The sequence below is a fragment of the Ranitomeya variabilis genome, chromosome 2 (assembly GCF_051348905.1).
Source record: "Ranitomeya variabilis isolate aRanVar5 chromosome 2, aRanVar5.hap1, whole genome shotgun sequence".
In the NCBI taxonomy this organism is placed as follows: Eukaryota; Metazoa; Chordata; class Amphibia; order Anura; family Dendrobatidae; genus Ranitomeya; species Ranitomeya variabilis.
The window spans coordinates 729,807,710-729,835,375 of record NC_135233.1 but is presented as its reverse complement, the minus strand read 5'-3'; positions in this window follow the sequence as shown (position 1 = coordinate 729,835,375).

The window sequence follows — 27,666 nt, the reverse complement described above, 5'->3', positions numbered from 1 at the left end:
TTAGTGACAGGACGCTGTTTGCTGACTGAGGGACAGTTTAGAGATAGCGATTTGCTTCTTTGTGCTTTCCAAAGGCTAATTTAGCAACCGCTGTGTTCACCTACTATTCACCTTCCTTTTGCCTTGTAGCGCTGTTTTCACAGCGATCTGCAAGGTCTCTCTGTGTGTGTGTGTGTGAGTGCAGCCCACTCTCTAGTCTGAGTGCAGCCACATAGGCCATCCATAGCTGGTTGTATTCAGTTCAGGGAGGGTGGTTCATTGCCTCATACTGTTCTTTTTTTTTTTTTTTTTCAAGTAGTGTAGTCTGCTGCTAATTTATTCAAAAAAATCCTATTAGTGTCTTTCCACCCGTCTCCAGCTAATTTGTGGAAAAACACTACATAGGATAAAGTAGAGGAGGGTTTTTGGGCCTTGCAGCGCCGTTTACGGCTGTCTGCACGGTCTCCGTGTGACTGCAGCTCGCCCTGTAATCTGTGAGCAGCTATAGCCTGGTTGTCTCCAGCTCAGGGTTTTTCACTGCGTCATACCGCCAAATCAATTTTCTTTTTTTTCAAAGTAGTGTAGTCTGCTGCTAATTTATTTTAAAAAATCCTATTAGTGTCTTTCCACCCGTCTCCAGCTAATTTGTGGAAAAACACTACATAGGATAAAGTAGAGGAGGGTTTTTGGGCCTTGCAGCGCCGTTTACGGCTGTCTGCACGGTCTCCGTGTGATTGCAGCTCTATCCGTTGTCAGTTCAGCCCCAAAAAAATAAATAAATAATAAAGTTCACCAAACACACCAGTTACACACCACTTTACATTTGTGTAGGCCACATTAGCTCATATTCAAGTCTAGTCCACACTTAAGAAAATTAGTGTGTCTTATACCTGTTAGGAGTAGTTGCTCAGGAATAAGCACACAAAGCCGTTAGTACTTTTCTGCTTATCTTTATCAGTCAACCAAGATGAAGAAGGCAGTGAGTAAGGCACGTGGGCGTGGGCGTGGGCGCGGAGCAGGGAGGGGACGTGGGGATTCTGTGCCTGCTGCGGGCACCGGTGAGTCATCAGCACCCACTTTCACAAGGGAACAGTCGTTCATGCGCAGCTTTGTCGCCGAGCGCCGTACACCGCTGCTGCGTGAAGACCAAATTGAAGCCGTTGTGGGATGGATGGCAGCTAATGCATCAACTTCCATTAGTGCCACATCCTCTCAGACACAGAGCACTGGAGAGCAGCCATCTGTCTCTTCACCACCTGCAAAATTGCCCAGGCAGACAGAGATCCCAGGACAGGAGCAGTCTCTACTTCTGTTCTCTGAATCATCTCTTGGCTTGGAAACAGGGGGCCAGCCAAGCAGCATTGGAGAAATGGAAGAAGAGGCAGGGTGCAGTGATGCCCAACAGCTTTTTCTGTCTTCCTCTGAAGAGGCGGGTGGGCCAGTGGCTCCGGTCACCACCTCGCAGGCCGCATCAGCTGATGATGACACTCAGGTGCCACTTACTGGTGCGTGCTCTGCTGCTGAGACTACCCAGGAGGAGCAGTTGGGGGCAGAGGGTAGTGTAGATGATGAGGTCCTCGACCCATCTTGGCGTCAGGGACAGGAAGGTGGTGGGAGCAGCTCTGAGGAAGAGATTCCCCGTACGGCCCAAAGAGGGAGAGGGAGGGGGAAGACTGCGGATCCTGCAGCCTCCGCTTTGGCACCCGTAAGGAGCATGTCTCTTCCAAAAGTCAAAAGGGGGGCTCCCAAGACTTGCAGTGCCTGGTCCTTTTTTGACACAGTTGCAGATGACATTTGCTATGTCAGATGCAAGGTGTGTCATCAAAAAATCAAAAGAGGTCAAAAAGTCGCCAACCTCAATACCTCCAACATGTGGAAACATGTGCGCAACAGGCACCCGGCGGAGTTAGACAAACACACTGAAGAGCTAGGCCAACCAACAGCGGCAGCTACCACCTCTTCAGCTCGTGTTGCCTCTTCCTCTAGCTCACATGCAGCTGGTTCGGCTTCCTCCCAGGATCGCCGTGGAAGAACCTCTGGCCCTGTTGTCCAGAGACCCGCTGTCATTCCACCCGCAGCACCACTTTCCCAGTCAACCACACACTCCCAGCCCAGTCTACAGCCATCGGTAGTACAGGCATGGGAGAAAAGGCGGCCTTTCTCGTCAAACCACCCACGAGCACAGGCTCTGACTGCAGGCATTGCCAAACTTCTGTCACTGGAAATGCTGTCATTCAGGCTGGTGGAGACTGACAGCTTCCGTGACTTGATGTCATTGGCAGTCCCACAGTACAGTGTGCCCAGCCGCTTTTACTTCAGCAGGCAAGCCGTCCCTGCCCTGTACAAGCATGTGGAGGGACACATAAAACACGCGCTACTGAACGCCGTCAGTAGCAAGGTCCACCTCACCACCGATGCGTGGACCAGTCAACATGGACAGGGGCGATACCTTTCCCTCACTGCCCATTGGGTTAATGTCGTTGAGCCGGGTACAGACCGTGCGAGTGGCGCAGGACGTGTCCTGCCCACTCCAAGGATTGCAGGAATCCATTCTGTACGCATTGACTCCTCCTCTTACACCAGTTCCTCAGAATCATCGCTGCAGGAGCCGTCACAGTCCACCTCCACATGGACCCGTGAACGTTTACCTGTTACGACCGACATGAGCACAGCCGTGGCCAAACGTCAACAGGCCGTCTTGAAATTAATTTTTTTGGGGAATCGTAGCCACACAGCGCAGGAGCTCTGGAATGCCATCAAGCAGGAGAGCGATGTGTGGTTTGAGCCAGCGAATCTCCAGCCAGGCATGGTAGTGTGTGATAATGGCCGAAATCTGGTGGCAGCCCTGGGCCTCGGCAACCTCACTCACATCCCATGTCTGGCACATGTGCTCAATTTGGTCGTGCAGAGTTTTTTGAGGGACTATCCGGATCTTGATGCACTGCTGCACAAGGTCCGCCTAGAGTGTGCTCACTTGCGGCGTTCCAGCACGGCAAAAGCACGCATTGCGGCTCTGCAGCGCCGACACCGCCTGCCGGAACATCGCATCATATGTGACCTACCTACCAGGTGGAATTCCACGTTACATATGTTGGAGCGGTTGTGTGAGCAGCAGCAAGCTGTAATGGAGTACCAGCTGTATCAGGCGCAAAAAAGTCGCAGTCAGCGCCGTACAGACTTCACAACCACAGAGTGGGCCACTATGAAGGATGTCTGCCAGGTTTTGCGTCCCTTTGATTATTCCACGCGGATGGCGAGTGCAGATGATGCACTAGTCAGCATGACTGTCCCCCTTATCTGCCTGCTTGAAAAATCACTGCAAGCGCTAAGGGATGATGTTGTGGAAGAGGTGGAGGATGAGGATTCACCACTTCCATCATCTTCTGGACAGTCAGCGCCACGTGGTTCCTCACAAACGCGTAGGCAGGGGACAGTTTGTGAGGAGGATGAGGAGGAGTCAATGGAGGAGGAAGACATCCGTCCAGAGGAGGGAGTTCCCGAATTGTCCAGTACTCAGTGTGTACAGCGAGGGTGGGGTGATGACGAGCGGGCAGAGATCACGCCTCCAGCTGGGGACAGCGTTTCTTGGGCAGTTGGCAGTCTGCAGCACATGGTGGATTACATGCTGCAGTGCCTGAGAAACGACCGCCGCATCGACCACATTCTCAACATGTCTGATTATTGGGTGTTCACCCTCCTCGATCCTCGCTACCGGGACAACGTAGAAAGCCTCATCACACCGTTGAACCGGGAGCGAAAAATGCGGGAGTACCAAGACACACTGGTCAGTTCCATCATCTTCTCCATTCCAACTGAGAGAAGTGCTGCTAGTGCATTCCAAAGCAGCTCAGTGCGTCCAGGCAGTGGTGGAGGCTCTGCACAAAGAGGGAGCAGAAGCAGTGCCTCTGCCCAAGGCAAGACCAGTATGGCCGAACTGTGGCACAGTTTTCTGTGCCCGCCACAAAAGTCTACACCATCACAGACGGCTCCAGTCAGCAGGAGGCAACGGTTCCGTCAGATGGTGACAGACTACATGTCTTGCCCTCTTGCTGTACTCCCAGACGGCTCTTCCCCTTTCAAGTTTTGGGTCTCAAAGCTGGATACATGGCCAGAGCTAAGCCAGTATGCATTGGAGGTGCTGTCTTGCCCTGCGGCCAGTGTATTATCGGAACGTGTCTTTAGTGCTGCAGGTGGTGTACTAACTGACCGTCGCATGCGACTATCCTCCGATAACGTTGACCGGCTTACTTTCCTGAAAATGAACAAGGCCTGGATCTCGCAGGAATTTGCCACTCCTCCTCCTGATTAAATAATTAGGTCACTGTATACGTTATCCAGGTCTCCTGTTGTGTTCATCTTTCTACCACCTGAACTTAAATTCCTGGGCTCCAACACCGCCAGTTGAGGCTCAGATGTGCCGTCTGCACAGTCAAAACATACGACCCAGTGTTATTGGGTTTCAGTAACGTCAGCTGATCCCCAGCTGTGTAGCCGGCAATGTGTCATGCGACCGCCACGCTGACACAACAACTGAAATGTAAGGGAATCTGTCCCCCCCCCCCCCCAAGGCGTTTGTTACTGAAAGAGCCACCTTGTGCAGCAGTAATGCTGCACAAGGAAAAAGGTAGCTATTTTGGTTTTGCTCCTTGCACACGCAAAACTTAACACTTATAAAATGTGTCCACTGATACCGTAAAACCGTCCCGGAGGTGGGACTTTCCTTCGTAATATGACGCAGCACAGCCGTCATTCCTACCCCCCCGGCGCCGCGCCCCGGCTCCTCAGCGTTGTTTGATTCCGTCCCGGAGCCTGCGCTGTTATGTTATCCCGTGGCCAGGCACACTTAGCGCTGCCCGTCTTCTGGCATCATTTGGTGTCAGGCTGGCTGCGCCTGTGCGGCCACGCTGGCCGAGAGCCCGCCTCGCAGTGTCTTCTGATTTAATCCCACTGGGGGCCTGGGATCTATGGACATGCGCAGTGCATATCTGAACCTCCACCTCTCACTCATCTCCCTATGGCTTCTTCAGACTGTTCGGTGTCAGCTGGTCCCTAATAGCATGCCACGGCCGTGACACCGCACAGTCTGAAAAAGAAGCCGTAGGGAGGGGAGTGAGAGGCGAGGATATGCACTGCGCATGGCCATGGATCCCAGGCCCCCAGTGGGATTACATCAGAAGACACTGCGAGGCGGGCTCTCGGCCAGCGCGGCCGCACAGGCGCAGCCAGCCTGACACCAAATGATGTCAGAAGATGGGCAGCGCTAAGTGTTCCTGGCCACGGGATAACATAACAGCGCAGGCTCCGGGACGGAATCAAACAACGCTGAGGAGCCGGGGCACGGCGGCGGGGGGGTATGTCATGATCTCTGCAGGCAGAGATCATAGCAAGCCTATAGAGGGACAAGCTCTCGGAAGATGGAACTATACTGACCATGAACTAAGCCTGCCGCGCAACTAGAAATAGCCAGGTAGCATTTCCTATTAATCGCTAGATGCCCAGCTCTGGCCTAAGACCTAAATAGCTAGCAGAGGGAAATATAAGACCTGGCTCACCTCTAGAGAAATATTCCAAAGAAGACAGTAGCCCCCCACATATAATGACGGTGAGTTCAGATGAAACAACAAACGCAGCAGGAAAATAGTCTTAGCAAATTTGAGGTCCGCTTACTAGATAGCAGAAGACAGATAGTATACTTTCATGGTCAGCAGAAAAATACTAACAAAACACCATCCAGAGATTACCTTAAACTCTGGCATTAACTCATAACGCCAGAGTAGCAATCCCTGATCGACGAGAGCTTTCCAGACACAGTAACAAAACTTCAGCTGCGAACTGGAACAAATAGGCAAAACAAAACATGGACAAAAGTCCAACTTATCAGTAGTTGTCTAGAAGCAGGAACAAGCACTGAGAGGCATCAGATAACATTGTTGACCGGCAAGAAACCACCAGAGAAATGAGCTTAAATAGCGACACCCACTACTGATGGAATCAGGTGAAACAGGAAAGAGGATGACAAGTCCAATTCCACAAGCGGCCACCGGGGGAGCCCAGAATCCAAATTCACAACAGTACCCCCCCCTCAAGGAGGGGGCACCGAACCCTCACCAGATCCACCAGGGCGACCAGGATGAGCCCTATGGAAGGCACGAACAAGATCAGAAGCATGAACATCAGATGCATTGACCCAAGAATTATCCTCCTGGCCGTAACCCTTCCAGTTGACCAGATACTGGAGTTTCCGTCTGGAAACACGAGAGTCCAAAATTTTCTCCACAACGTACTCCAACTCACCCTCAACCAACACCGGAGCAGGAGGCTCAACAGAAGGTACAACAGGTACCTCATACCTGCGCAATAACGACCGATGAAAAACGTTATGAATGGAAAAGGACGCAGGGAGGTCCAAACGGAAAGAAACAGGATTAAGAATCTCCAATATTCTATAAGGGCCGATGAACCGAGGTTTAAACTTAGGAGAAGAGACCCTCATAGGGACAAAACGAGAAGACAGCCACACTAAATCTCCAACACAAAGCCGAGAACCAACACGACGATGACGGTTGGCAAAACGCTGAGTCTTCTCCTGTGACAACTTCAAATTGTCCATAACCTGCCCCCAGATGTGATGCAATCTCTCCACCACCGCATCCACTCCAGGACAATCCGAGGATTCCACCTGACCGGAGGAAAATCGAGGGTGAAACCCCGAATTACAGAAAAACGGGGACACCAAGGTGGAAGAACTGGCCCGATTATTGAGGGCGAACTCTGCCAATGGCAAAAAAGCAACCCAATCATCCTGGTCAGCAGAGACAAAACACCTCAGATATGTCTCAAGGGTCTGATTAGTCCGCTCGGTCTGGCCATTAGTCTGAGGGTGAAAAGCAGATGAAAAAGACAAATCTATGCCCATCCTAGCACAGAATGCCCGCCAAAATCTAGACACAAATTGGGTACCTCTGTCAGAAACAATATTCTCAGGAATACCGTGCAATCGGACAACATTCTGAAAAAACAGAGGAACCAACTCAGAAGAAGAAGGCAACTTGGGCAGAGGAACCAAATGGACCATTTTAGAGAAACGGTCACAGACCACCCAGATGACAGACATCTTCTGGGAAACAGGCAGATCTGAAATAAAATCCATCGAGATGTGTGTCCAAGGCCTCTTAGGAATAGGCAAGGGCAACAGCAGTCCGCTAGCCCGAGAACTACAAGACTTGGCCCGAGCACAAACGTCACATGACTGCACAAAGACTCGCACATCTCGTGACAGAGAAGGCCACCAGAAGGATCTTGCCACCAAATCCCTGGTACCAAAAATTCCGGGATGACCTGCCAATGCAGAAGAATGTACCTCAGAGATGACTCTGCTGGTCCAATCATCCGGAACAAACAGTCTATCAGGCGGACAACGATCCGGTCTATCCGCCTGAAACTCTTGCAAGGACCGCCGCAGATCAGGAGAAACGGCCGACAAAATTACTCCCTCCCTAAGGATACCTGTGGGTTCAGAATTACCAGGAGAGTCCGGGTCAAAACTCCTAGAAAGGGCATCTGCCTTAACATTCTTAGAACCCGGTAGGTATGACACCACAAAATTAAAGCGAGAAAAAAATAAAGACCAGCGCGCCTGTCTAGGATTCAGGCGTCTGGCAGTCTCAAGATAAATCAAATTTTTGTGGTCAGTCAATACCACCACCTGATGCCTAGCCCCCTCGAGCCAATGGCGCCACTCCTCAAACGCCCACTTCATGGCCAAAAGCTCCCGATTCCCAACATCATAATTCCGCTCTGCGGGCGAAAATTTGCGAGAAAAGAAGGCACAAGGCCTAATGACGGAGCAGTCGGAACCTTTCTGCGACAACACTGCCCCAGATCCGATCTCCGAAGCGTCAACCTCAACCTGAAAAGGCAGATTCACATCAGGCTGACGCAACACAGGGGCAGAGGCAAAACGGCGCTTAAGCTCCTGAAAGGCCTCTACAGCATGAGGGGACCAATTAGCAACATCAGCGCCTTGTCTGGTCAAATCAGTCAGTGGTTTAACGACATCCGAAAAACCAGCAATAAATCGGCGGTAAAAGTTGGCAAAGCCCAAAAATCTCTGAAGACCCTTAAGAGAGGAGGGCTGAGTCCAGTCACAAATAGCTTGCACCTTGACGGGATCCATCTCAATGGAAGAGGGAGAAAAAATATACCCCAAAAAGGAAATTTTCTGGACCCCAAAAACGCACTTAGACCCCTTCACACATAAAGAATTAGACCGCAGAACCTGAAAAACTCTCCTGACCTGCTGGACATGAGAGTCCCAGTCATCAGAAAAAATCAGAATATCATCCAGATATATTATCATAAATCTATCCAGAAAATCGCGGAAAATATCATGCATAAAAGACTGGAAAACTGAAGGGGCATTAGAAAGACCAAAAGGCATGACCAAATACTCAAAGTGGCCCTCGGGCGTATTAAATGCGGTCTTCCACTCATCCCCCTGCCTGATCCGCACCAAATTATACGCCCCACGAAGATCAATTTTAGAGAACCACTTAGCACCCTCTATACGAGCAAACAAATCAGTAAGCAATGGCAATGGGTATTGATACTTAACAGTGATCTTATTCAGAAGCCGATAATCAATACATGGTCTCAAAGAGCCGTCTTTTTTTGAGACAAAGAAAAACCCAGCTCCCAAGGGAGAAGAAGATGGACGAATATGTCCCTTTTCCAAAGACTCCTTTATATATTCCCGCATAGCAGCATGTTCCGGCACAGACAAATTAAACAAACGACCCTTTGGATATTTACAACCCGGTATCAAATCTATGGCACAATCGCACTCACGGTGCGGAGGTAACGACCCAAGCTTGGGTTCGTCAAAGACGTCTTGATAATCAGAGAGGAACTCAGGGACTTCAGAGGGAATGGACGACGAAATAGAAACCAAAGGTACGTCCCCATGAATACCCTTACATCCCCAGCTCAACACAGACATAGCTCTCCAGTCCAAGACTGGGTTGTGAGACTGCAACCATGGCAATCCCAGTACCAAATCGTCATGTAAATTATACAGCACCAGGAAACGAATAATCTCCTGGTGATCCGGATTGATACGCATGGTTACTTGTGTCCAGTATTGTGGTTTATTATTAGCCAATGGGGTGGAGTCAATCCCCTTCAGAGGAATAAGAGTCTCCAAAGGCTCTAAATCAAAACCACAACGATTGGCAAAGGACCAATCCATAAGACTCAGAGCGGCGCCAGAGTCAACATAGGCGTCCGTGGCAATGGATGACAAAGAGCAAATCAGGGTTACAGACAAAATAAACTTAGACTGAATGGTGCCAATGGAAACAGACTTATCAAGCTTCTTTGTACGCCTAGAGCATGCCGATATAACATGAGTAGAATCCCCACAATAGAAACACAATCCATTCTTCCGTCTAAAATTCTGTCGCTCGCTCCTGGACAGAATTCTATCACACTGCATACTTTCTGGCGTCTTTTCCATAGACACCGCCAGATGGTGCATCGGTTTGCGCTCCCGCAGACGCCTATCAATCTGAATAGCCATTGTCATGGACTCATTCAGACCTGCAGGCAAAGGGAACCCCACCATAACATCCTTAACGGCATCAGAGAGACCTTCTCTGAAAGTTGCCGCCAAGGCGCACTCATTCCACTGAGTAAGCACAGACCATTTACGGAATTTTTGGCAGAAAACTTCAGCTTCGTCTTGCCCCTGAGATAGTGCCATCAAAGTTTTTTCTGCCTGAAGTTCCAAATGAGGTTCCTCATAAAGCAAGCCCAAGGCCAGAAAAAACGCATCCACATCGCGTAACGCAGGATCCCCTGCTGGCAATGAGAAGGCCCAATCTTGAGGGTCACCCCTGAGCAAGGAAATCACAATCCTAACCTGCTGAGCAGGGTCTCCAGCTGAACGAGACTTCAGGGACAAATAAAGCTTACAATTATTTCGGAAATTCTGGAAGCTAGCTCTATTCCCTGTGAAGAACTCCGGCAAAGGAATTCTCGGCTCAGATACCGGAGCATGTACTACAAAATCTTGTAAATTTTGTACTTTCGTGATGAGATTATTCAAACCCGCAGTTACACTCTGGAGATCCATTATTGTCAGGTGCACACAGAGCATACAGAGATTAGGAGGAGAGAGAGAAAAAAGACTGCAGCAAGGCAGACTGGAGGAAAAAAAAAAAAAAAAATTCCAGCAGACTTCTTATAACTCTCCTTTCTCAACCTGGGTCTTTAACACTTTATGGGCCGGTCAAACTGTCATGATCTCTGCAGGCAGAGATCATAGCAAGCCTATAGAGGGACAAGCTCTCGGAAGATGGAACTATACTGACCATGAACTAAGCCTGCCGCGCAACTAGAAATAGCCAGGTAGCATTTCCTATTAATCGCTAGATGCCCAGCTCTGGCCTAAGACCTAAATAGCTAGCAGAGGGAAATATAAGACCTGGCTCACCTCTAGAGAAATATTCCAAAGAAGACAGTAGCCCCCCACATATAATGACGGTGAGTTCAGATGAAACAACAAACGCAGCAGGAAAATAGTCTTAGCAAATTTGAGGTCCGCTTACTAGATAGCAGAAGACAGATAGTATACTTTCATGGTCAGCAGAAAAATACTAACAAAACACCATCCAGAGATTACCTTAAACTCTGGCATTAACTCATAACGCCAGAGTAGCAATCCCTGATCGACGAGAGCTTTCCAGACACAGTAACAAAACTTCAGCTGCGAACTGGAACAAATAGGCAAAACAAAACATGGACAAAAGTCCAACTTATCAGTAGTTGTCTAGAAGCAGGAACAAGCACTGAGAGGCATCAGATAACATTGTTGACCGGCAAGAAACCACCAGAGAAATGAGCTTAAATAGCGACACCCACTACTGATGGAATCAGGTGAAACAGGAAAGAGGATGACAAGTCCAATTCCACAAGCGGCCACCGGGGGAGCCCAGAATCCAAATTCACAACAGGGGTAGTAATGATGGCTGTGCTGCGTCATATTACGAAGGAAAGTCCCACCTCCGGGACGGTTTCACGGCTTCAGGGGACACATTTTAAAAGTGTTTAGTTCTGTGTTTGCAAGGAGCATGATGAAAAGAGCCACCTTTTCCTTTTGCATCTTTTGTGCTGCACAAGCTGGCTCTTTCAGCTACAAACGCCTTGGGGGGGGGGTTAAAGGTTCCCTTTCGACTTTCTCAGGCTTCGGCCTACATTGTGTTCCTCTGCTTTTCCACCTGCCCCTGGGCTCCAACACCGCCAGTTGCCGTCCAGAAGTGCTGTACGCACAGTCAACAGTCGCTCCTCTGTTATTGGGGTTCAGTAACGTCAGCTGTTCCCCTGCTGTGTGTGTGGCAATCCCTCCTACCCCCTCCAACCTCCTCCAACCTCCTCCTCCTCCACCTGTCCCTGGGCTCCAACACCGCCAGTTGCCGTCCAGAAGTGCTGTACGCACAGTCAACAGTCCCTCCTCTGTTATTGGGGTTCAGTAACGTCAGCTGTTCCCCTGCTGTGTGTGTGGCAATCCCTCCTACCTCCTCCAACCTCCTCCAACCTCCTCCTCCTCCACCTGTCCCTGGGCTCCAACACCGCCAGTTGCCGTCCAGAAGTGCTGTACGCACAGTCAACAGTCCCTCCTCTGTTATTGGGGTTCAGTAACGTCAGCTGTTCCCCTGCTGTGTGTGTGGCAATCCCTCCTACCTCCTCCAACCTCCTCCAACCTCCTCCTCCTCCACCTGTCCCTGGGCTCCAACACCGCCAGTTGCCGTCCAGAAGTGCTGTACGCACAGTCAACAGTCCCTCCTCTGTTATTGGGGTTCAGTAACGTCAGCTGTTCCCCTGCTGTGTGTGTGGCAATCCCTCCTACCCCCTCCAACCTCCTCCAACCTCCTCCTCCTCCACCTGTCCCTGGGCTCCAACACCGCCAGTTGCCGTCCAGAAGTGCTGTACGCACAGTCAACAGTCCCTCCTCTGTTATTGGGGTTCAGTAACGTCAGCTGTTCCCCTGCTGTGTGTGTGGCAATCCCTCCTACCCCCTCCAACCTCCTCCAACCTCCTCCTCCTCCACCTGTCCCTGGGCTCCAACACCGCCAGTTGCCGTCCAGAAGTGCTGTACGCACAGTCAACAGTCCCTCCTCTGTTATTGGGGTTCAGTAACGTCAGCTGTTCCCCTGCTGTGTGTGTGGCAATCCCTCCTACCCCCTCCAACCTCCTCCAACCTCCTCCTCCTCCACCTGTCCCTGGGCTCCAACACCGCCAGTTGCCGTCCAGAAGTGCTGTACGCACAGTCAACAGTCCCTCCTCTGTTATTGGGGTTCAGTAACGTCAGCTGTTCCCCTGCTGTGTGTGTGGCAATCCCTCCTACCTCCTCCAACCTCCTCCTCCTCCACCTGCCCCTGGGCTCCAACACCGCCAGTTGCCGTCCAGAAGTGCTGTACGCACAGTCAACAGTCCCTCCTCTGTTATTGGGGTTCAGTAACGTCAGCTGTTCCCCTGCTGTGTGTGTGGCAATCCCTCCTACCTCCTCCAACCTCCTCCTCCTCCACCTGTCCCTGGGCTCCAACACCGCCAGTTGCCGTCCAGAAGTGCTGTACGCACAGTCAACAGTCCCTCCTCTGTTATTGGGGTTCAGTAACGTCAGCTGTTCCCCTGCTGTGTGTGTGGCAATCCCTCCTACCCCCTCCAACCTCCTCCTCCTCCACCTGTCCCTGGGCTCCAACACCGCCAGTTGCCGTCCAGAAGTGCTGTACGCACAGTCAACAGTCCCTCCTCTGTTATTGGGGTTCAGTAACGTCAGCTGTTCCCCTGCTGTGTGTGTGGCAATCCCTCCTACCCCCTCCAACCTCCTCCAACCTCCTCCTCCTCCACCTGTCCCTGGGCTCCAACACCGCCAGTTGCCGTCCAGAAGTGCTGTACGCACAGTCAACAGTCCCTCCTCTGTTATTGGGGTTCAGTAACGTCAGCTGTTCCCCTGCTGTGTGTGTGGCAATCCCTCCTACCCCCTCCAACCTCCTCCAACCTCCTCCTCCTCCACCTGTCCCTGGGCTCCAACACCGCCAGTTGCCGTCCAGAAGTGCTGTACGCACAGTCAACAGTCCCTCCTCTGTTATTGGGGTTCAGTAACGTCAGCTGTTCCCCTGCTGTGTGTGTGGCAATCCCTCCTACCTCCTCCAACCTCCTCCTCCTCCACCTGCCCCTGGGCTCCAACACCGCCAGTTGCCGTCCAGAAGTGCTGTACGCACAGTCAACAGTCCCTCCTCTGTTATTGGGGTTCAGTAACGTCAGCTGTTCCCCTGCTGTGTGTGTGGCAATCCCTCCTACCTCCTCCAACCTCCTCCTCCTCCACCTGCCCCTGGGCTCCAACACCGCCAGTTGCCGTCCAGAAGTGCTGTACGCACAGTCAACAGTCCCTCCTCTGTTATTGGGGTTCAGTAACGTCAGCTGTTCCCCTGCTGTGTGTGTGGCAATCCCTCCTACCTCCTCCAACCTCCTCCTCCTCCACCTGTCCCTGGGCTCCAACACCGCCAGTTGCCGTCCAGAAGTGCTGTACGCACAGTCAACAGTCCCTCCTCTGTTATTGGGGTTCAGTAACGTCAGCTGTTCCCCTGCTGTGTGTGTGGCAATCCCTCCTACCCCCTCCAACCTCCTCCAACCTCCTCCTCCTCCACCTGTCCCTGGGCTCCAACACCGCCAGTTGCCGTCCAGAAGTGCTGTACGCACAGTCAACAGTCCCTCCTCTGTTATTGGGGTTCAGTAACGTCAGCTGTTCCCCTGCTGTGTGTGTGGCAATCCCTCCTACCTCCTCCAACCTCCTCCTCCTCCACCTGCCCTTGGGCTCCAACACCGCCAGTTGCCGTCCAGAAGTGCTGTACGCACAGTCAACAGTCCCTCCTCTGTTATTGGGGTTCAGTAACGTCAGCTGTTCCCCTGCTGTGTGTGTGGCAATCCCTCCTACCTCCTCCAACCTCCTCCTCCTCCACCTGTCCCTGGGCTCCAACACCGCCAGTTGCCGTCCAGAAGTGCTGTACGCACAGTCAACAGTCCCTCCTCTGTTATTGGGGTTCAGTAACGTCAGCTGTTCCCCTGCTGTGTGTGTGGCAATCCCTCCTACCTCCTCCAACCTCCTCCAACCTCCTCCTCCTCCACCTGTCCCTGGGCTCCAACACCGCCAGTTGCCGTCCAGAAGTGCTGTACGCACAGTCAACAGTCCCTCCTCTGTTATTGGGGTTCAGTAACGTCAGCTGTTCCCCTGCTGTGTGTGTGGCAATCCCTCCTACCCCCTCCAACCTCCTCCAACCTCCTCCTCCTCCACCTGTCCCTGGGCTCCAACACCGCCAGTTGCCGTCCAGAAGTGCTGTACGCACAGTCAACAGTCCCTCCTCTGTTATTGGGGTTCAGTAACGTCAGCTGTTCCCCTGCTGTGTGTGTGGCAATCCCTCCTACCCCCTCCAACCTCCTCCAACCTCCTCCTCCTCCACCTGTCCCTGGGCTCCAACACCGCTAGTTGCCGTCCAGAAGTGCTGTACGCACAGTCAACAGTCCCTCCTCTGTTATTGGGGTTCAGTAACGTCAGCTGTTCCCCTGCTGTGTGTGTGGCAATCCCTCCTACCTCCTCCAACCTCCTCCAACCTCCTCCTCCTCCACCTGTCCCTGGGCTCCAACACCGCTAGTTGCCGTCCAGAAGTGCTGTACGCACAGAGCCAAACACCTCGCCAATGTGTTAGTGGGGTTCAGCACCGCCAGCTGTTCCCCTGCTGTGTATACGGCAACGTGTACTGCGACCGCCACGCAGGCACAACAAGTTAAATGTAAGGGAACCTGACCCCCCCCCCCCCCCCAGGCGTTTGTTACTGAAGGAGCCACCTTGTGCAGCAGTAATGATGCAAAGGGAAAAAGTGCCTCTTTTCGTGATGCTCCTTGCACATGCTGAACCAAACACTTATGAAATGTGTCCCCACACAGCGTTAAACCGTCCGGTAGGTGGAACTTTCCTTTGTCGTGTGACGCAGCACAGCCATCATTTTTACCCCCTTGGCGCCGTGCGCCGCCTCCTCAGCGTTGTTTTAATCTGTCCCGGAGCCTGCGCTGTTAGGTTAGCCCTTGGCCATGCACACATGTTGCGCTGCCCGTCTTCTGACCTCATTTGGTGTCAGGCTGGCTGCGCCTGTGCGGGTGCGGTGGCCGAGATCCCGCCTCGCAGTGTCGTCTAATGTAATCCCACCGCGGGCCTGTGATCCGTGCCCGTGCGCAGTGCATATCCTCTCCTCTCACTCCCCTCCCTACGGCTTCTTCAGACTGTGCGATGTCAGCTGGTCCCTAATAGCATGCCACGGCCGTGACACCGCACAGTCTGAAAAAGCCGTAGGGAGGGGAGTGAGAGGAGAGGATATGCACTGCGCACGGGCACGGATCACAGGCCCGCGGTGGGATTACATTAGACGACACTGCGAGGCGGGATCTCGGCCAGCGCACCCGCACAGGCGCAGCCAGCCTGACACCAAATGATGTCAGAAGACGGGCAGCGCAAAATGTGTGCATGGCCAAGGGCTAACCTAACAGCGCAGGCTCCGGGACAGATTAAAACAACGCTGAGGAGGCGGCGCACGGCGCCAAGGGGGTAAAAATGATGGCTGTGCTGCGTCACACGACAAAGGAAAGTTCCACCTACCGGACGGTTTAACGCTGTGAGGGGACACATTTCATAACTGTTAGGTTCCGCATGTGCAAGGACCATAATTAAAAGAGCTAAGTTTACCTTTTCCAGCATTAGTGCTGTACACAATGGCTCTTTCAGCTACAAACGCCTGGGGGGGGTTAAAGTTTTCCTTTCAACTTGCTCGAGTGCAGGCTTCGGCCTACACTCCGCTCCCCCTGCTCCTCCTGCTGACCCTGGGCTCCAACACCGCCAGTTGGGGCCCGGTACTGCTAGCTGCACAGAGAAAAACACCTCGCCAATGTGTCAGTGGGGTTCAGCACCGCCAGCTGTTCCCCTGCTGTGCAGCCGGCATCGTGTCCTGCGACCGCCACGCAGACACAACAGACCCAAAGCTGCCGCCAGTGCAGGCTTTGGCCTACACTCCCCTCCCCCTGCTCCTGCTCCTCCTCCTCCTGCTGACCCTGGGCTCTAACAAACCGCCAGTTGGGGCCCAGATGTGCTAGCTGCACAGAGAAAAACACCAGCCAATGTGTCAGTGGGGTCCAGCACCGCCAGCTGTTCCCCTGCTGTGCAGCCGGCAACGTGTCCTGCAAAAGCCATGCAGACACAAGAACTGAAATTGAAGGGAACCTGTCCCCCCTCCCCCAGGCGTTTTTACGTTATCCAGCCACCTTGTACAGCGGTAATGCTGCATGTGTGCAAGGTGGCTCAGAAACGTATTCTCCTCGCACATGTGGAACTGAAAACACGTCTGAAATGTGTCCTCTGTGTGACCATTTAACCGTCCCGGTGGTGTGACTTTCCTTTGTAATGACATGCTGCAACCCCCTTGGTAGCGCTGCCCGTCTTCTGGCATCATTGTTTGGCTGGCTGCGCCTCTGCGGCCGCCCTGACCCACACAACGCCCCTCGGTGTCTTATTTATTGGGACTGCGAGGGTGCGATTCATGGGCAGGATCAGTGCATCAGTTCGCCTGTCCCTCCTCTCCTTCCGCCTTCTTCGGACTGTGCGGCTTCATGGCCGTGGCATGCGATAAGGGATCAGATGACGCCGCACAGTCTGAAGCGGGTGTAAGGACCCGAGTGTGAGAGGCGAACATATGTGCTGCGCCAGGCCCTGAATCCCAGCCCCGCAGTGTTTTAACAATGTTAAGACACTGCGGGGCTGGGATTCAGGGGCATCGCGAACCGCACCGGCCGACATTACATGATGCCAGAAGATGGGCAGCGCTAACGGCGCTAGGCCAGGGGATAACACGACAGCGCAGACTCCTGTACAGCAAATAACAACGCTCGGGAGGCTGCACCCAGCACCAAGGTGGGATTCTTGACACCTGTGCTGCGTCTCATTACAAAGGGAACTCTCGCCTCCATTACACAGTTTGACTGTATAAAGGGCTAAATGTTATACGTGTTCCATTCAGCGTGTGCAAGGAGAAAAATTACAAGAGCAACCTTTGACTTGCGCAGCACTGCTGCTGCATAAGCTGTGGCTCTTCTACTTTGTAACCCCTGAGGGGGGGTTAAAGGTGACTTTTGAAATCGGTTCAATTAGGCTTCGGCCTACACTCTGCTCCACCTGCAGAGCCCGGGCTCCAACAACGCTAGTTGCTGTCCGGAAGTGCTGGCTGCACAGAGCCAAACACCTCGCCAATGTGTCAGTGGGGTCCAGCACCGCCAGCTGTTCCCCTGCTGTGTAGCCGGCAACGTGTCCTGCAAAAGCCACGCAGACACAACACACCCAAAGCTGCCGCCTGTGCAGGCTTCGGCCTACACTCCCCTCCCCCTGCTCCTCCTCCTCCTGCTCCTCCTCCTGCTGTCCCTGGGCTCTAACACACCGCCAGTTGGGGCCCAGATGTGCTAGCTGCACAGAGAAAAACACCAGCCAATGTGTCAGTGGGGTCCAGCACCGCCAGCTGTTCCCCTGCTGTGCAGCCGGCAACGTGTCCTGCAAAAGCCACGCAGACACAAGAACTGAAATTGAAGGGAACCTGTCCCCCCTCCCCCAGGCGTTTTTACGTTATCCAGACACCTTGTACAGCGGTAATGCTGCATGTGTGCAAGGTGGCTCAGAAACGTATTCTCCTCGCACATGTGGAACTGAAAACACGTCTGAAATGTGTCCTCTGTGTGACCATTTAACCGTCCCGGTGGTGTGACTTTCCTTTGTAATGACACGCTGCAACCCCCTTGGTAGCGCTGCCCGTCTTCTGGCATCATTGTTTGGCTGGCTGCGCCTCTGCGGCCGCCCTGACCCACACAACGCCCCTCGGTGTCTTATTTATTGGGACTGCGAGGGTGCGATTCATGGGCAGGATCAGTGCATCAGTTCGCCTGTCCCTCCTCTCCTTCCGCCTTCTTCGGACTGTGCGGCTTCATGGCCGTGGCATGCGATAAGGGATCAGATGACGCCGCACAGTCTGAAGCGGGTGTAAGGACCCGAGTGTGAGAGGCGAACATATGTGCTGCGCCAGGCCCTGAATCCCAGCCCCGCAGTGTTTTAACAATGTTAAGACACTGCGGGGCTGGGATTCAGGGGCATCGCGAACCGCACCGGCCGACATTACATGATGCCAGAAGATGGGCAGCGCTAACGGCGCTAGGCCAGGGGATAACACGACAGCGCAGACTCCTGTACAGCAAATAACAACGCTCGGGAGGCTGCACCCAGCACCAAGGTGGGATTCTTGACACCTGTGCTGCGTCTCATTACAAAGGGAACTCTCGCCTCCATTACACAGTTTGACTGTATAAAGGGCTAAATGTTATACGTGTTCCATTCAGCGTGTGCAAGGAGAAAAATTACAAGAGCAACCTTTGACTTGCGCAGCACTGCTGCTGCATAAGCTGTGGCTCTTCTACTTTGTAACCCCTGAGGGGGGGTTAAAGGTGACTTTTGAAATCGGTTCAATTAGGCTTCGGCCTACACTCTGCTCCACCTGCAGAGCCCGGGCTCCAACAACGCTAGTTGCTGTCCGGAAGTGCTGGCTGCACAGAGCCAAACACCTCGCCAATGTGTCAGTGGGGTCCAGCACCGCCAGCTGTTCCCCTGCTGTGTAGCCGGCAACGTGTCCTGCAAAAGCCACGCAGACACAACACACCCAAAGCTGCCGCCTGTGCAGGCTTCGGCCTACACTCCCCTCCCCCTGCTCCTCCTCCTCCTGCTCCTCCTCCTGCTGTCCCTGGGCTCTAACACACCGCCAGTTGGGGCCCAGATGTGCTAGCTGCACAGAGAAAAACACCAGCCAATGTGTCAGTGGGGTCCAGCACCGCCAGCTGTTCCCCTGCTGTGCAGCCGGCAACGTGTCCTGCAAAAGCCACGCAGACACAAGAACTGAAATTGAAGGGAACCTGTCCCCCCTCCCCCAGGCGTTTTTACGTTATCCAGCCACCTTGTACAGCGGTAATGCTGCATGTGTGCAAGGTGGCTCAGAAACGTATTCTCCTCGCACATGTGGAACTGAAAACACGTCTGAAATGTGTCCTCTGTGTGACCATTTAACCGTCCCGGTGGTGTGACTTTCCTTTGTAATGACACGCTGCAACCCCCTTGGTAGCGCTGCCCGTCTTCTGGCATCATTGTTTGGCTGGCTGCGCCTCTGCGGCCGCCCTGACCCACACAACGCCCCTCGGTGTCTTATTTATTGGGACTGCGAGGGTGCGATTCATGGGCAGGATCAGTGCATCAGTTCGCCTGTCCCTCCTCTCCTTCCGCCTTCTTCGGACTGTGCGGCTTCATGGCCGTGGCATGCGATAAGGGATCAGATGACGCCGCACAGTCTGAAGCGGGTGTAAGGACCCGAGTGTGAGAGGCGAACATATGTGCTGCGCCAGGCCCTGAATCCCAGCCCCGCAGTGTTTTAACAATGTTAAGACACTGCGGGGCTGGGATTCAGGGGCATCGCGAACCGCACCGGCCGACATTACATGATGCCAGAAGATGGGCAGCGCTAACGGCGCTAGGCCAGGGGATAACACGACAGCGCAGACTCCTGTACAGCAAATAACAACGCTCGGGAGGCTGCACCCAGCACCAAGGTGGGATTCTTGACACCTGTGCTGCGTCTCATTACAAAGGGAACTCTCGCCTCCATTACACAGTTTGACTGTATAAAGGGCTAAATGTTATACGTGTTCCATTCAGCGTGTGCAAGGAGAAAAATTACAAGAGCAACCTTTGACTTGCGCAGCACTGCTGCTGCATAAGCTGTGGCTCTTCTACTTTGTAACCCCTGAGGGGGGGTTAAAGGTGACTTTTGAAATCGGTTCAATTAGGCTTCGGCCTACACTCTGCTCCACCTGCAGAGCCCGGGCTCCAACAACGCTAGTTGCTGTCCGGAAGTGCTGGCTGCACAGAGCCAAACACCTCGCCAATGTGTCAGTGGGGTCCAGCACCGCCAGCTGTTCCCCTGCTGTGTAGCCGGCAACGTGTCCTGCAAAAGCCACGCAGACACAACACACCCAAAGCTGCCGCCTGTGCAGGCTTCGGCCTACACTCCCCTCCCCCTGCTCCTCCTCCTCCTGCTCCTCCTCCTGCTGTCCCTGGGCTCTAACACACCGCCAGTTGGGGCCCAGATGTGCTAGCTGCACAGAGAAAAACACCAGCCAATGTGTCAGTGGGGTCCAGCACCGCCAGCTGTTCCCCTGCTGTGCAGCCGGCAACGTGTCCTGCAAAAGCCACGCAGACACAAGAACTGAAATTGAAGGGAACCTGTCCCCCCTCCCCCAGGCGTTTTTACGTTATCCAGCCACCTTGTACAGCGGTAATGCTGCATGTGTGCAAGGTGGCTCAGAAACGTATTCTCCTCGCACATGTGGAACTGAAAACACGTCTGAAATGTGTCCTCTGTGTGACCATTTAACCGTCCCGGTGGTGTGACTTTCCTTTGTAATGACACGCTGCAACCCCCTTGGTAGCGCTGCCCGTCTTCTGGCATCATTGTTTGGCTGGCTGCGCCTCTGCGGCCGCCCTGACCCACACAACGCCCCTCGGTGTCTTATTTATTGGGACTGCGAGGGTGCGATTCATGGGCAGGATCAGTGCATCAGTTCGCCTGTCCCTCCTCTCCTTCCGCCTTCTTCGGACTGTGCGGCTTCATGGCCGTGGCATGCGATAAGGGATCAGATGACGCCGCACAGTCTGAAGCGGGTGTAAGGACCCGAGTGTGAGAGGCGAACATATGTGCTGCGCCAGGCCCTGAATCCCAGCCCCGCAGTGTTTTAACAATGTTAAGACACTGCGGGGCTGGGATTCAGGGGCATCGCGAACCGCACCGGCCGACATTACATGATGCCAGAAGATGGGCAGCGCTAACGGCGCTAGGCCAGGGGATAACACGACAGCGCAGACTCCTGTACAGCAAATAACAACGCTCGGGAGGCTGCACCCAGCACCAAGGTGGGATTCTTGACACCTGTGCTGCGTCTCATTACAAAGGGAACTCTCGCCTCCATTACACAGTTTGACTGTATAAAGGGCTAAATGTTATACGTGTTCCATTCAGCGTGTGCAAGGAGAAAAATTACAAGAGCAACCTTTGACTTGCGCAGCACTGCTGCTGCATAAGCTGTGGCTCTTCTACTTTGTAACCCCTGAGGGGGGTTAAAGGTGACTTTTGAAATTGGTTCAATTAGGCTTCGGCCTACACTCTGCTCCACCTGCAGAGCCCGGGCTCCAACAACGCTAGTTGCTGTCCGGAAGTGCTGGCTGCACAGAGCCAAACACCTCGCCAATGTGTCAGTGGGGTCCAGCACCGCCAGCTGTTCCCCTGCTGTGTAGCCGGCAACGTGTCCTGCAAAAGCCACGCAGACACAACACACCCAAAGCTGCCGCCTGTGCAGGCTTCGGCCTACACTCCCCTCCCCCTGCTCCTCCTCCTCCTGCTCCTCCTCCTGCTGTCCCTGGGCTCTAACACACCGCCAGTTGGGGCCCAGATGTGCTAGCTGCACAGAGAAAAACACCAGCCAATGTGTCAGTGGGGTCCAGCACCGCCAGCTGTTCCCCTGCTGTGCAGCCGGCAACGTGTCCTGCAAAAGCCACGCAGACACAAGAACTGAAATTGAAGGGAACCTGTCCCCCCTCCCCCAGGCGTTTTTACGTTATCCAGCCACCTTGTACAGCGGTAATGCTGCATGTGTGCAAGGTGGCTCAGAAACGTATTCTCCTCGCACATGTGGAACTGAAAACACGTCTGAAATGTGTCCTCTGTGTGACCATTTAACCGTCCCGGTGGTGTGACTTTCCTTTGTAATGACACGCTGCAACCCCCTTGGTAGCGCTGCCCGTCTTCTGGCATCATTGTTTGGCTGGCTGCGCCTCTGCGGCCGCCCTGACCCACACAACGCCCCTCGGTGTCTTATTTATTGGGACTGCGAGGGTGCGATTCATGGGCAGGATCAGTGCATCAGTTCGCCTGTCCCTCCTCTCCTTCCGCCTTCTTCGGACTGTGCGGCTTCATGGCCGTGGCATGCGATAAGGGATCAGATGACGCCGCACAGTCTGAAGCGGGTGTAAGGACCCGAGTGTGAGAGGCGAACATATGTGCTGCGCCAGGCCCTGAATCCCAGCCCCGCAGTGTTTTAACAATGTTAAGACACTGCGGGGCTGGGATTCAGGGGCATCGCGAACCGCACCGGCCGACATTACATGATGCCAGAAGATGGGCAGCGCTAACGGCGCTAGGCCAGGGGATAACACGACAGCGCAGACTCCTGTACAGCAAATAACAACGCTCGGGAGGCTGCACCCAGCACCAAGGTGGGATTCTTGACACCTGTGCTGCGTCTCATTACAAAGGGAACTCTCGCCTCCATTACACAGTTTGACTGTATAAAGGGCTAAATGTTATACGTGTTCCATTCAGCGTGTGCAAGGAGAAAAATTACAAGAGCAACCTTTGACTTGCGCAGCACTGCTGCTGCATAAGCTGTGGCTCTTCTACTTTGTAACCCCTGAGGGGGGGTTAAAGGTGACTTTTGAAATCGGTTCAATTAGGCTTCGGCCTACACTCTGCTCCACCTGCAGAGCCCGGGCTCCAACAACGCTAGTTGCTGTCCGGAAGTGCTGGCTGCACAGAGCCAAACACCTCGCCAATGTGTCAGTGGGGTCCAGCACCGCCAGCTGTTCCCCTGCTGTGTAGCCGGCAACGTGTCCTGCAAAAGCCACGCAGACACAACACACCCAAAGCTGCCGCCTGTGCAGGCTTCGGCCTACACTCCCCTCCCCCTGCTCCTCCTCCTCCTGCTCCTCCTCCTGCTGTCCCTGGGCTCTAACACACCGCCAGTTGGGGCCCAGATGTGCTAGCTGCACAGAGAAAAACACCAGCCAATGTGTCAGTGGGGTCCAGCACCGCCAGCTGTTCCCCTGCTGTGCAGCCGGCAACGTGTCCTGCAAAAGCCACGCAGACACAAGAACTGAAATTGAAGGGAACCTGTCCCCCCTCCCCCAGGCGTTTTTACGTTATCCAGCCACCTTGTACAGCGGTAATGCTGCATGTGTGCAAGGTGGCTCAGAAACGTATTCTCCTCGCACATGTGGAACTGAAAACACGTCTGAAATGTGTCCTCTGTGTGACCATTTAACCGTCCCGGTGGTGTGACTTTCCTTTGTAATGACACGCTGCAACCCCCTTGGTAGCGCTGCCCGTCTTCTGGCATCATTGTTTGGCTGGCTGCGCCTCTGCGGCCGCCCTGACCCACACAACGCCCCTCGGTGTCTTATTTATTGGGACTGCGAGGGTGCGATTCATGGGCAGGATCAGTGCATCAGTTCGCCTGTCCCTCCTCTCCTTCCGCCTTCTTCGGACTGTGCGGCTTCATGGCCGTGGCATGCGATAAGGGATCAGATGACGCCGCACAGTCTGAAGCGGGTGTAAGGACCCGAGTGTGAGAGGCGAACATATGTGCTGCGCCAGGCCCTGAATCCCAGCCCCGCAGTGTTTTAACAATGTTAAGACACTGCGGGGCTGGGATTCAGGGGCATCGCGAACCGCACCGGCCGACATTACATGATGCCAGAAGATGGGCAGCGCTAACGGCGCTAGGCCAGGGGATAACACGACAGCGCAGACTCCTGTACAGCAAATAACAACGCTCGGGAGGCTGCACCCAGCACCAAGGTGGGATTCTTGACACCTGTGCTGCGTCTCATTACAAAGGGAACTCTCGCCTCCATTACACAGTTTGACTGTATAAAGGGCTAAATGTTATACGTGTTCCATTCAGCGTGTGCAAGGAGAAAAATTACAAGAGCAACCTTTGACTTGCGCAGCACTGCTGCTGCATAAGCTGTGGCTCTTCTACTTTGTAACCCCTGAGGGGGGTTAAAGGTGACTTTTGAAATCGGTTCAATTAGGCTTCGGCCTACACTCTGCTCCACCTGCAGAGCCCGGGCTCCAACAACGCTAGTTGCTGTCCGGAAGTGCTGGCTGCACAGAGCCAAACACCTCGCCAATGTGTCAGTGGGGTCCAGCACCGCCAGCTGTTCCCCTGCTGTGTAGCCGGCAACGTGTCCTGCAAAAGCCACGCAGACACAACACACCCAAAGCTGCCGCCTGTGCAGGCTTCGGCCTACACTCCCCTCCCCCTGCTCCTCCTCCTCCTGCTCCTCCTCCTGCTGTCCCTGGGCTCTAACACACCGCCAGTTGGGGCCCAGATGTGCTAGCTGCACAGAGAAAAACACCAGCCAATGTGTCAGTGGGGTCCAGCACCGCCAGCTGTTCCCCTGCTGTGCAGCCGGCAACGTGTCCTGCAAAAGCCACGCAGACACAAGAACTGAAATTGAAGGGAACCTGTCCCCCCTCCCCCAGGCGTTTTTACGTTATCCAGCCACCTTGTACAGCGGTAATGCTGCATGTGTGCAAGGTGGCTCAGAAACGTATTCTCCTCGCACATGTGGAACTGAAAACACGTCTGAAATGTGTCCTCTGTGTGACCATTTAACCGTCCCGGTGGTGTGACTTTCCTTTGTAATGACACGCTGCAACCCCCTTGGTAGCGCTGCCCGTCTTCTGGCATCATTGTTTGGCTGGCTGCGCCTCTGCGGCCGCCCTGACCCACACAACGCCCCTCGGTGTCTTATTTATTGGGACTGCGAGGGTGCGATTCATGGGCAGGATCAGTGCATCAGTTCGCCTGTCCCTCCTCTCCTTCCGCCTTCTTCGGACTGTGCGGCTTCATGGCCGTGGCATGCGATAAGGGATCAGATGACGCCGCACAGTCTGAAGCGGGTGTAAGGACCCGAGTGTGAGAGGCGAACATATGTGCTGCGCCAGGCCCTGAATCCCAGCCCCGCAGTGTTTTAACAATGTTAAGACACTGCGGGGCTGGGATTCAGGGGCATCGCGAACCGCACCGGCCGACATTACATGATGCCAGAAGATGGGCAGCGCTAACGGCGCTAGGCCAGGGGATAACACGACAGCGCAGACTCCTGTACAGCAAATAACAACGCTCGGGAGGCTGCACCCAGCACCAAGGTGGGATTCTTGACACCTGTGCTGCGTCTCATTACAAAGGGAACTCTCGCCTCCATTACACAGTTTGACTGTATAAAGGGCTAAATGTTATACGTGTTCCATTCAGCGTGTGCAAGGAGAAAAATTACAAGAGCAACCTTTGACTTGCGCAGCACTGCTGCTGCATAAGCTGTGGCTCTTCTACTTTGTAACCCCTGAGGGGGGGTTAAAGGTGACTTTTGAAATCGGTTCAATTAGGCTTCGGCCTACACTCTGCTCCACCTGCAGAGCCCGGGCTCCAACAACGCTAGTTGCTGTCCGGAAGTGCTGGCTGCACAGAGCCAAACACCTCGCCAATGTGTCAGTGGGGTCCAGCACCGCCACCTGTTCCCCTGCTGTGTAGCCGGCAACGTGTCCTGCAAAAGCCACGCAGACACAACACACCCAAAGCTGCCGCCTGTGCAGGCTTCGGCCTACACTCCCCTCCCCCTGCTCCTCCTCCTCCTGCTCCTCCTCCTGCTGTCCCTGGGCTCTAACACACCGCCAGTTGGGGCCCAGATGTGCTAGCTGCACAGAGAAAAACACCAGCCAATGTGTCAGTGGGGTCCAGCACCGCCAGCTGTTCCCCTGCTGTGCAGCCGGCAACGTGTCCTGCAAAAGCCACGCAGACACAAGAACTGAAATTGAAGGGAACCTGTCCCCCCTCCCCCAGGCGTTTTTACGTTATCCAGCCACCTTGTACAGCGGTAATGCTGCATGTGTGCAAGGTGGCTCAGAAACGTATTCTCCTCGCACATGTGGAACTGAAAACACGTCTGAAATGTGTCCTCTGTGTGACCATTTAACCGTCCCGGTGGTGTGACTTTCCTTTGTAATGACACGCTGCAACCCCCTTGGTAGCGCTGCCCGTCTTCTGGCATCATTGTTTGGCTGGCTGCGCCTCTGCGGCCGCCCTGACCCACACAACGCCCCTCGGTGTCTTATTTATTGGGACTGCGAGGGTGCGATTCATGGGCAGGATCAGTGCATCAGTTCGCCTGTCCCTCCTCTCCTTCCGCCTTCTTCGGACTGTGCGGCTTCATGGCCGTGGCATGCGATAAGGGATCAGATGACGCCGCACAGTCTGAAGCGGGTGTAAGGACCCGAGTGTGAGAGGCGAACATATGTGCTGCGCCAGGCCCTGAATCCCAGCCCCGCAGTGTTTTAACAATGTTAAGACACTGCGGGGCTGGGATTCAGGGGCATCGCGAACCGCACCGGCCGACATTACATGATGCCAGAAGATGGGCAGCGCTAACGGCGCTAGGCCAGGGGATAACACGACAGCGCAGACTCCTGTACAGCAAATAACAACGCTCGGGAGGCTGCACCCAGCACCAAGGTGGGATTCTTGACACCTGTGCTGCGTCTCATTACAAAGGGAACTCTCGCCTCCATTACACAGTTTGACTGTATAAAGGGCTAAATGTTATACGTGTTCCATTCAGCGTGTGCAAGGAGAAAAATTACAAGAGCAACCTTTGACTTGCGCAGCACTGCTGCTGCATAAGCTGTGGCTCTTCTACTTTGTAACCCCTGAGGGGGGGTTAAAGGTGACTTTTGAAATCGGTTCAATTAGGCTTCGGCCTACACTCTGCTCCACCTGCAGAGCCCGGGCTCCAACAACGCTAGTTGCTGTCCGGAAGTGCTGGCTGCACAGAGCCAAACACCTCGCCAATGTGTCAGTGGGGTCCAGCACCGCCAGCTGTTCCCCTGCTGTGTAGCCGGCAACGTGTCCTGCAAAAGCCACGCAGACACAACACACCCAAAGCTGCCGCCTGTGCAGGCTTCGGCCTACACTCCCCTCCCCCTGCTCCTCCTCCTGCTGTCCCTGGGCTCTAACACACCGCCAGTTGGGGCCCTAGGAAGACAAGCTTGAATTGGTCCCCATCCGGGTTCCAGTACCGTCAGCTGGTTCTCGGCAGTGTCTTTTGCTCTTGTACCTTCTGCTCCCCATCCTGGTTCCAGTACCGTCAGCTGGTTCCGGGCAGAGCCTTTGGCTTAGGTGCCTCCCTCTGGGTATCCGAGTTCCACCAACGTCAGGTGGTCCTTGGTAGTGCTTTCAGGCACGGGTACCTCCTGCTTAGTAACCGGGTTCCAGTAACGTCAGCTGGTCCTCGGTAGTTCCATTGGCTCTTGGACCTTCGGCTACCCATCCGGGTTCCAGTACCGTCAGCTGGTTCTCGGCAGTGTCTTTTGCTCTTGTACCTTCTGCTCCCCATCCTGGTTCCAGTACCGTCAGCTGGTTCCGGGCAGAGCCTTTGGCTTAGGTGCCTCCCTCTGGGTATCCGAGTTCCACCAACGTCAGGTGGTCCTTGGTAGTGCTTTCAGGCACGGGTACCTCCTGCTTAGTAACCGGGTTCCAGTAACGTCAGCTGGTCCTCGGTAGTTCCATTGGCTCTTGGACCTTCGGGTAGCCATCCGAGTTCCAGTTCCATCAGCTGTTTCTCGGCATTTTCTCAGCCTTCTTGTACCTTCTGCTACATTTCCAAGTTCAAGA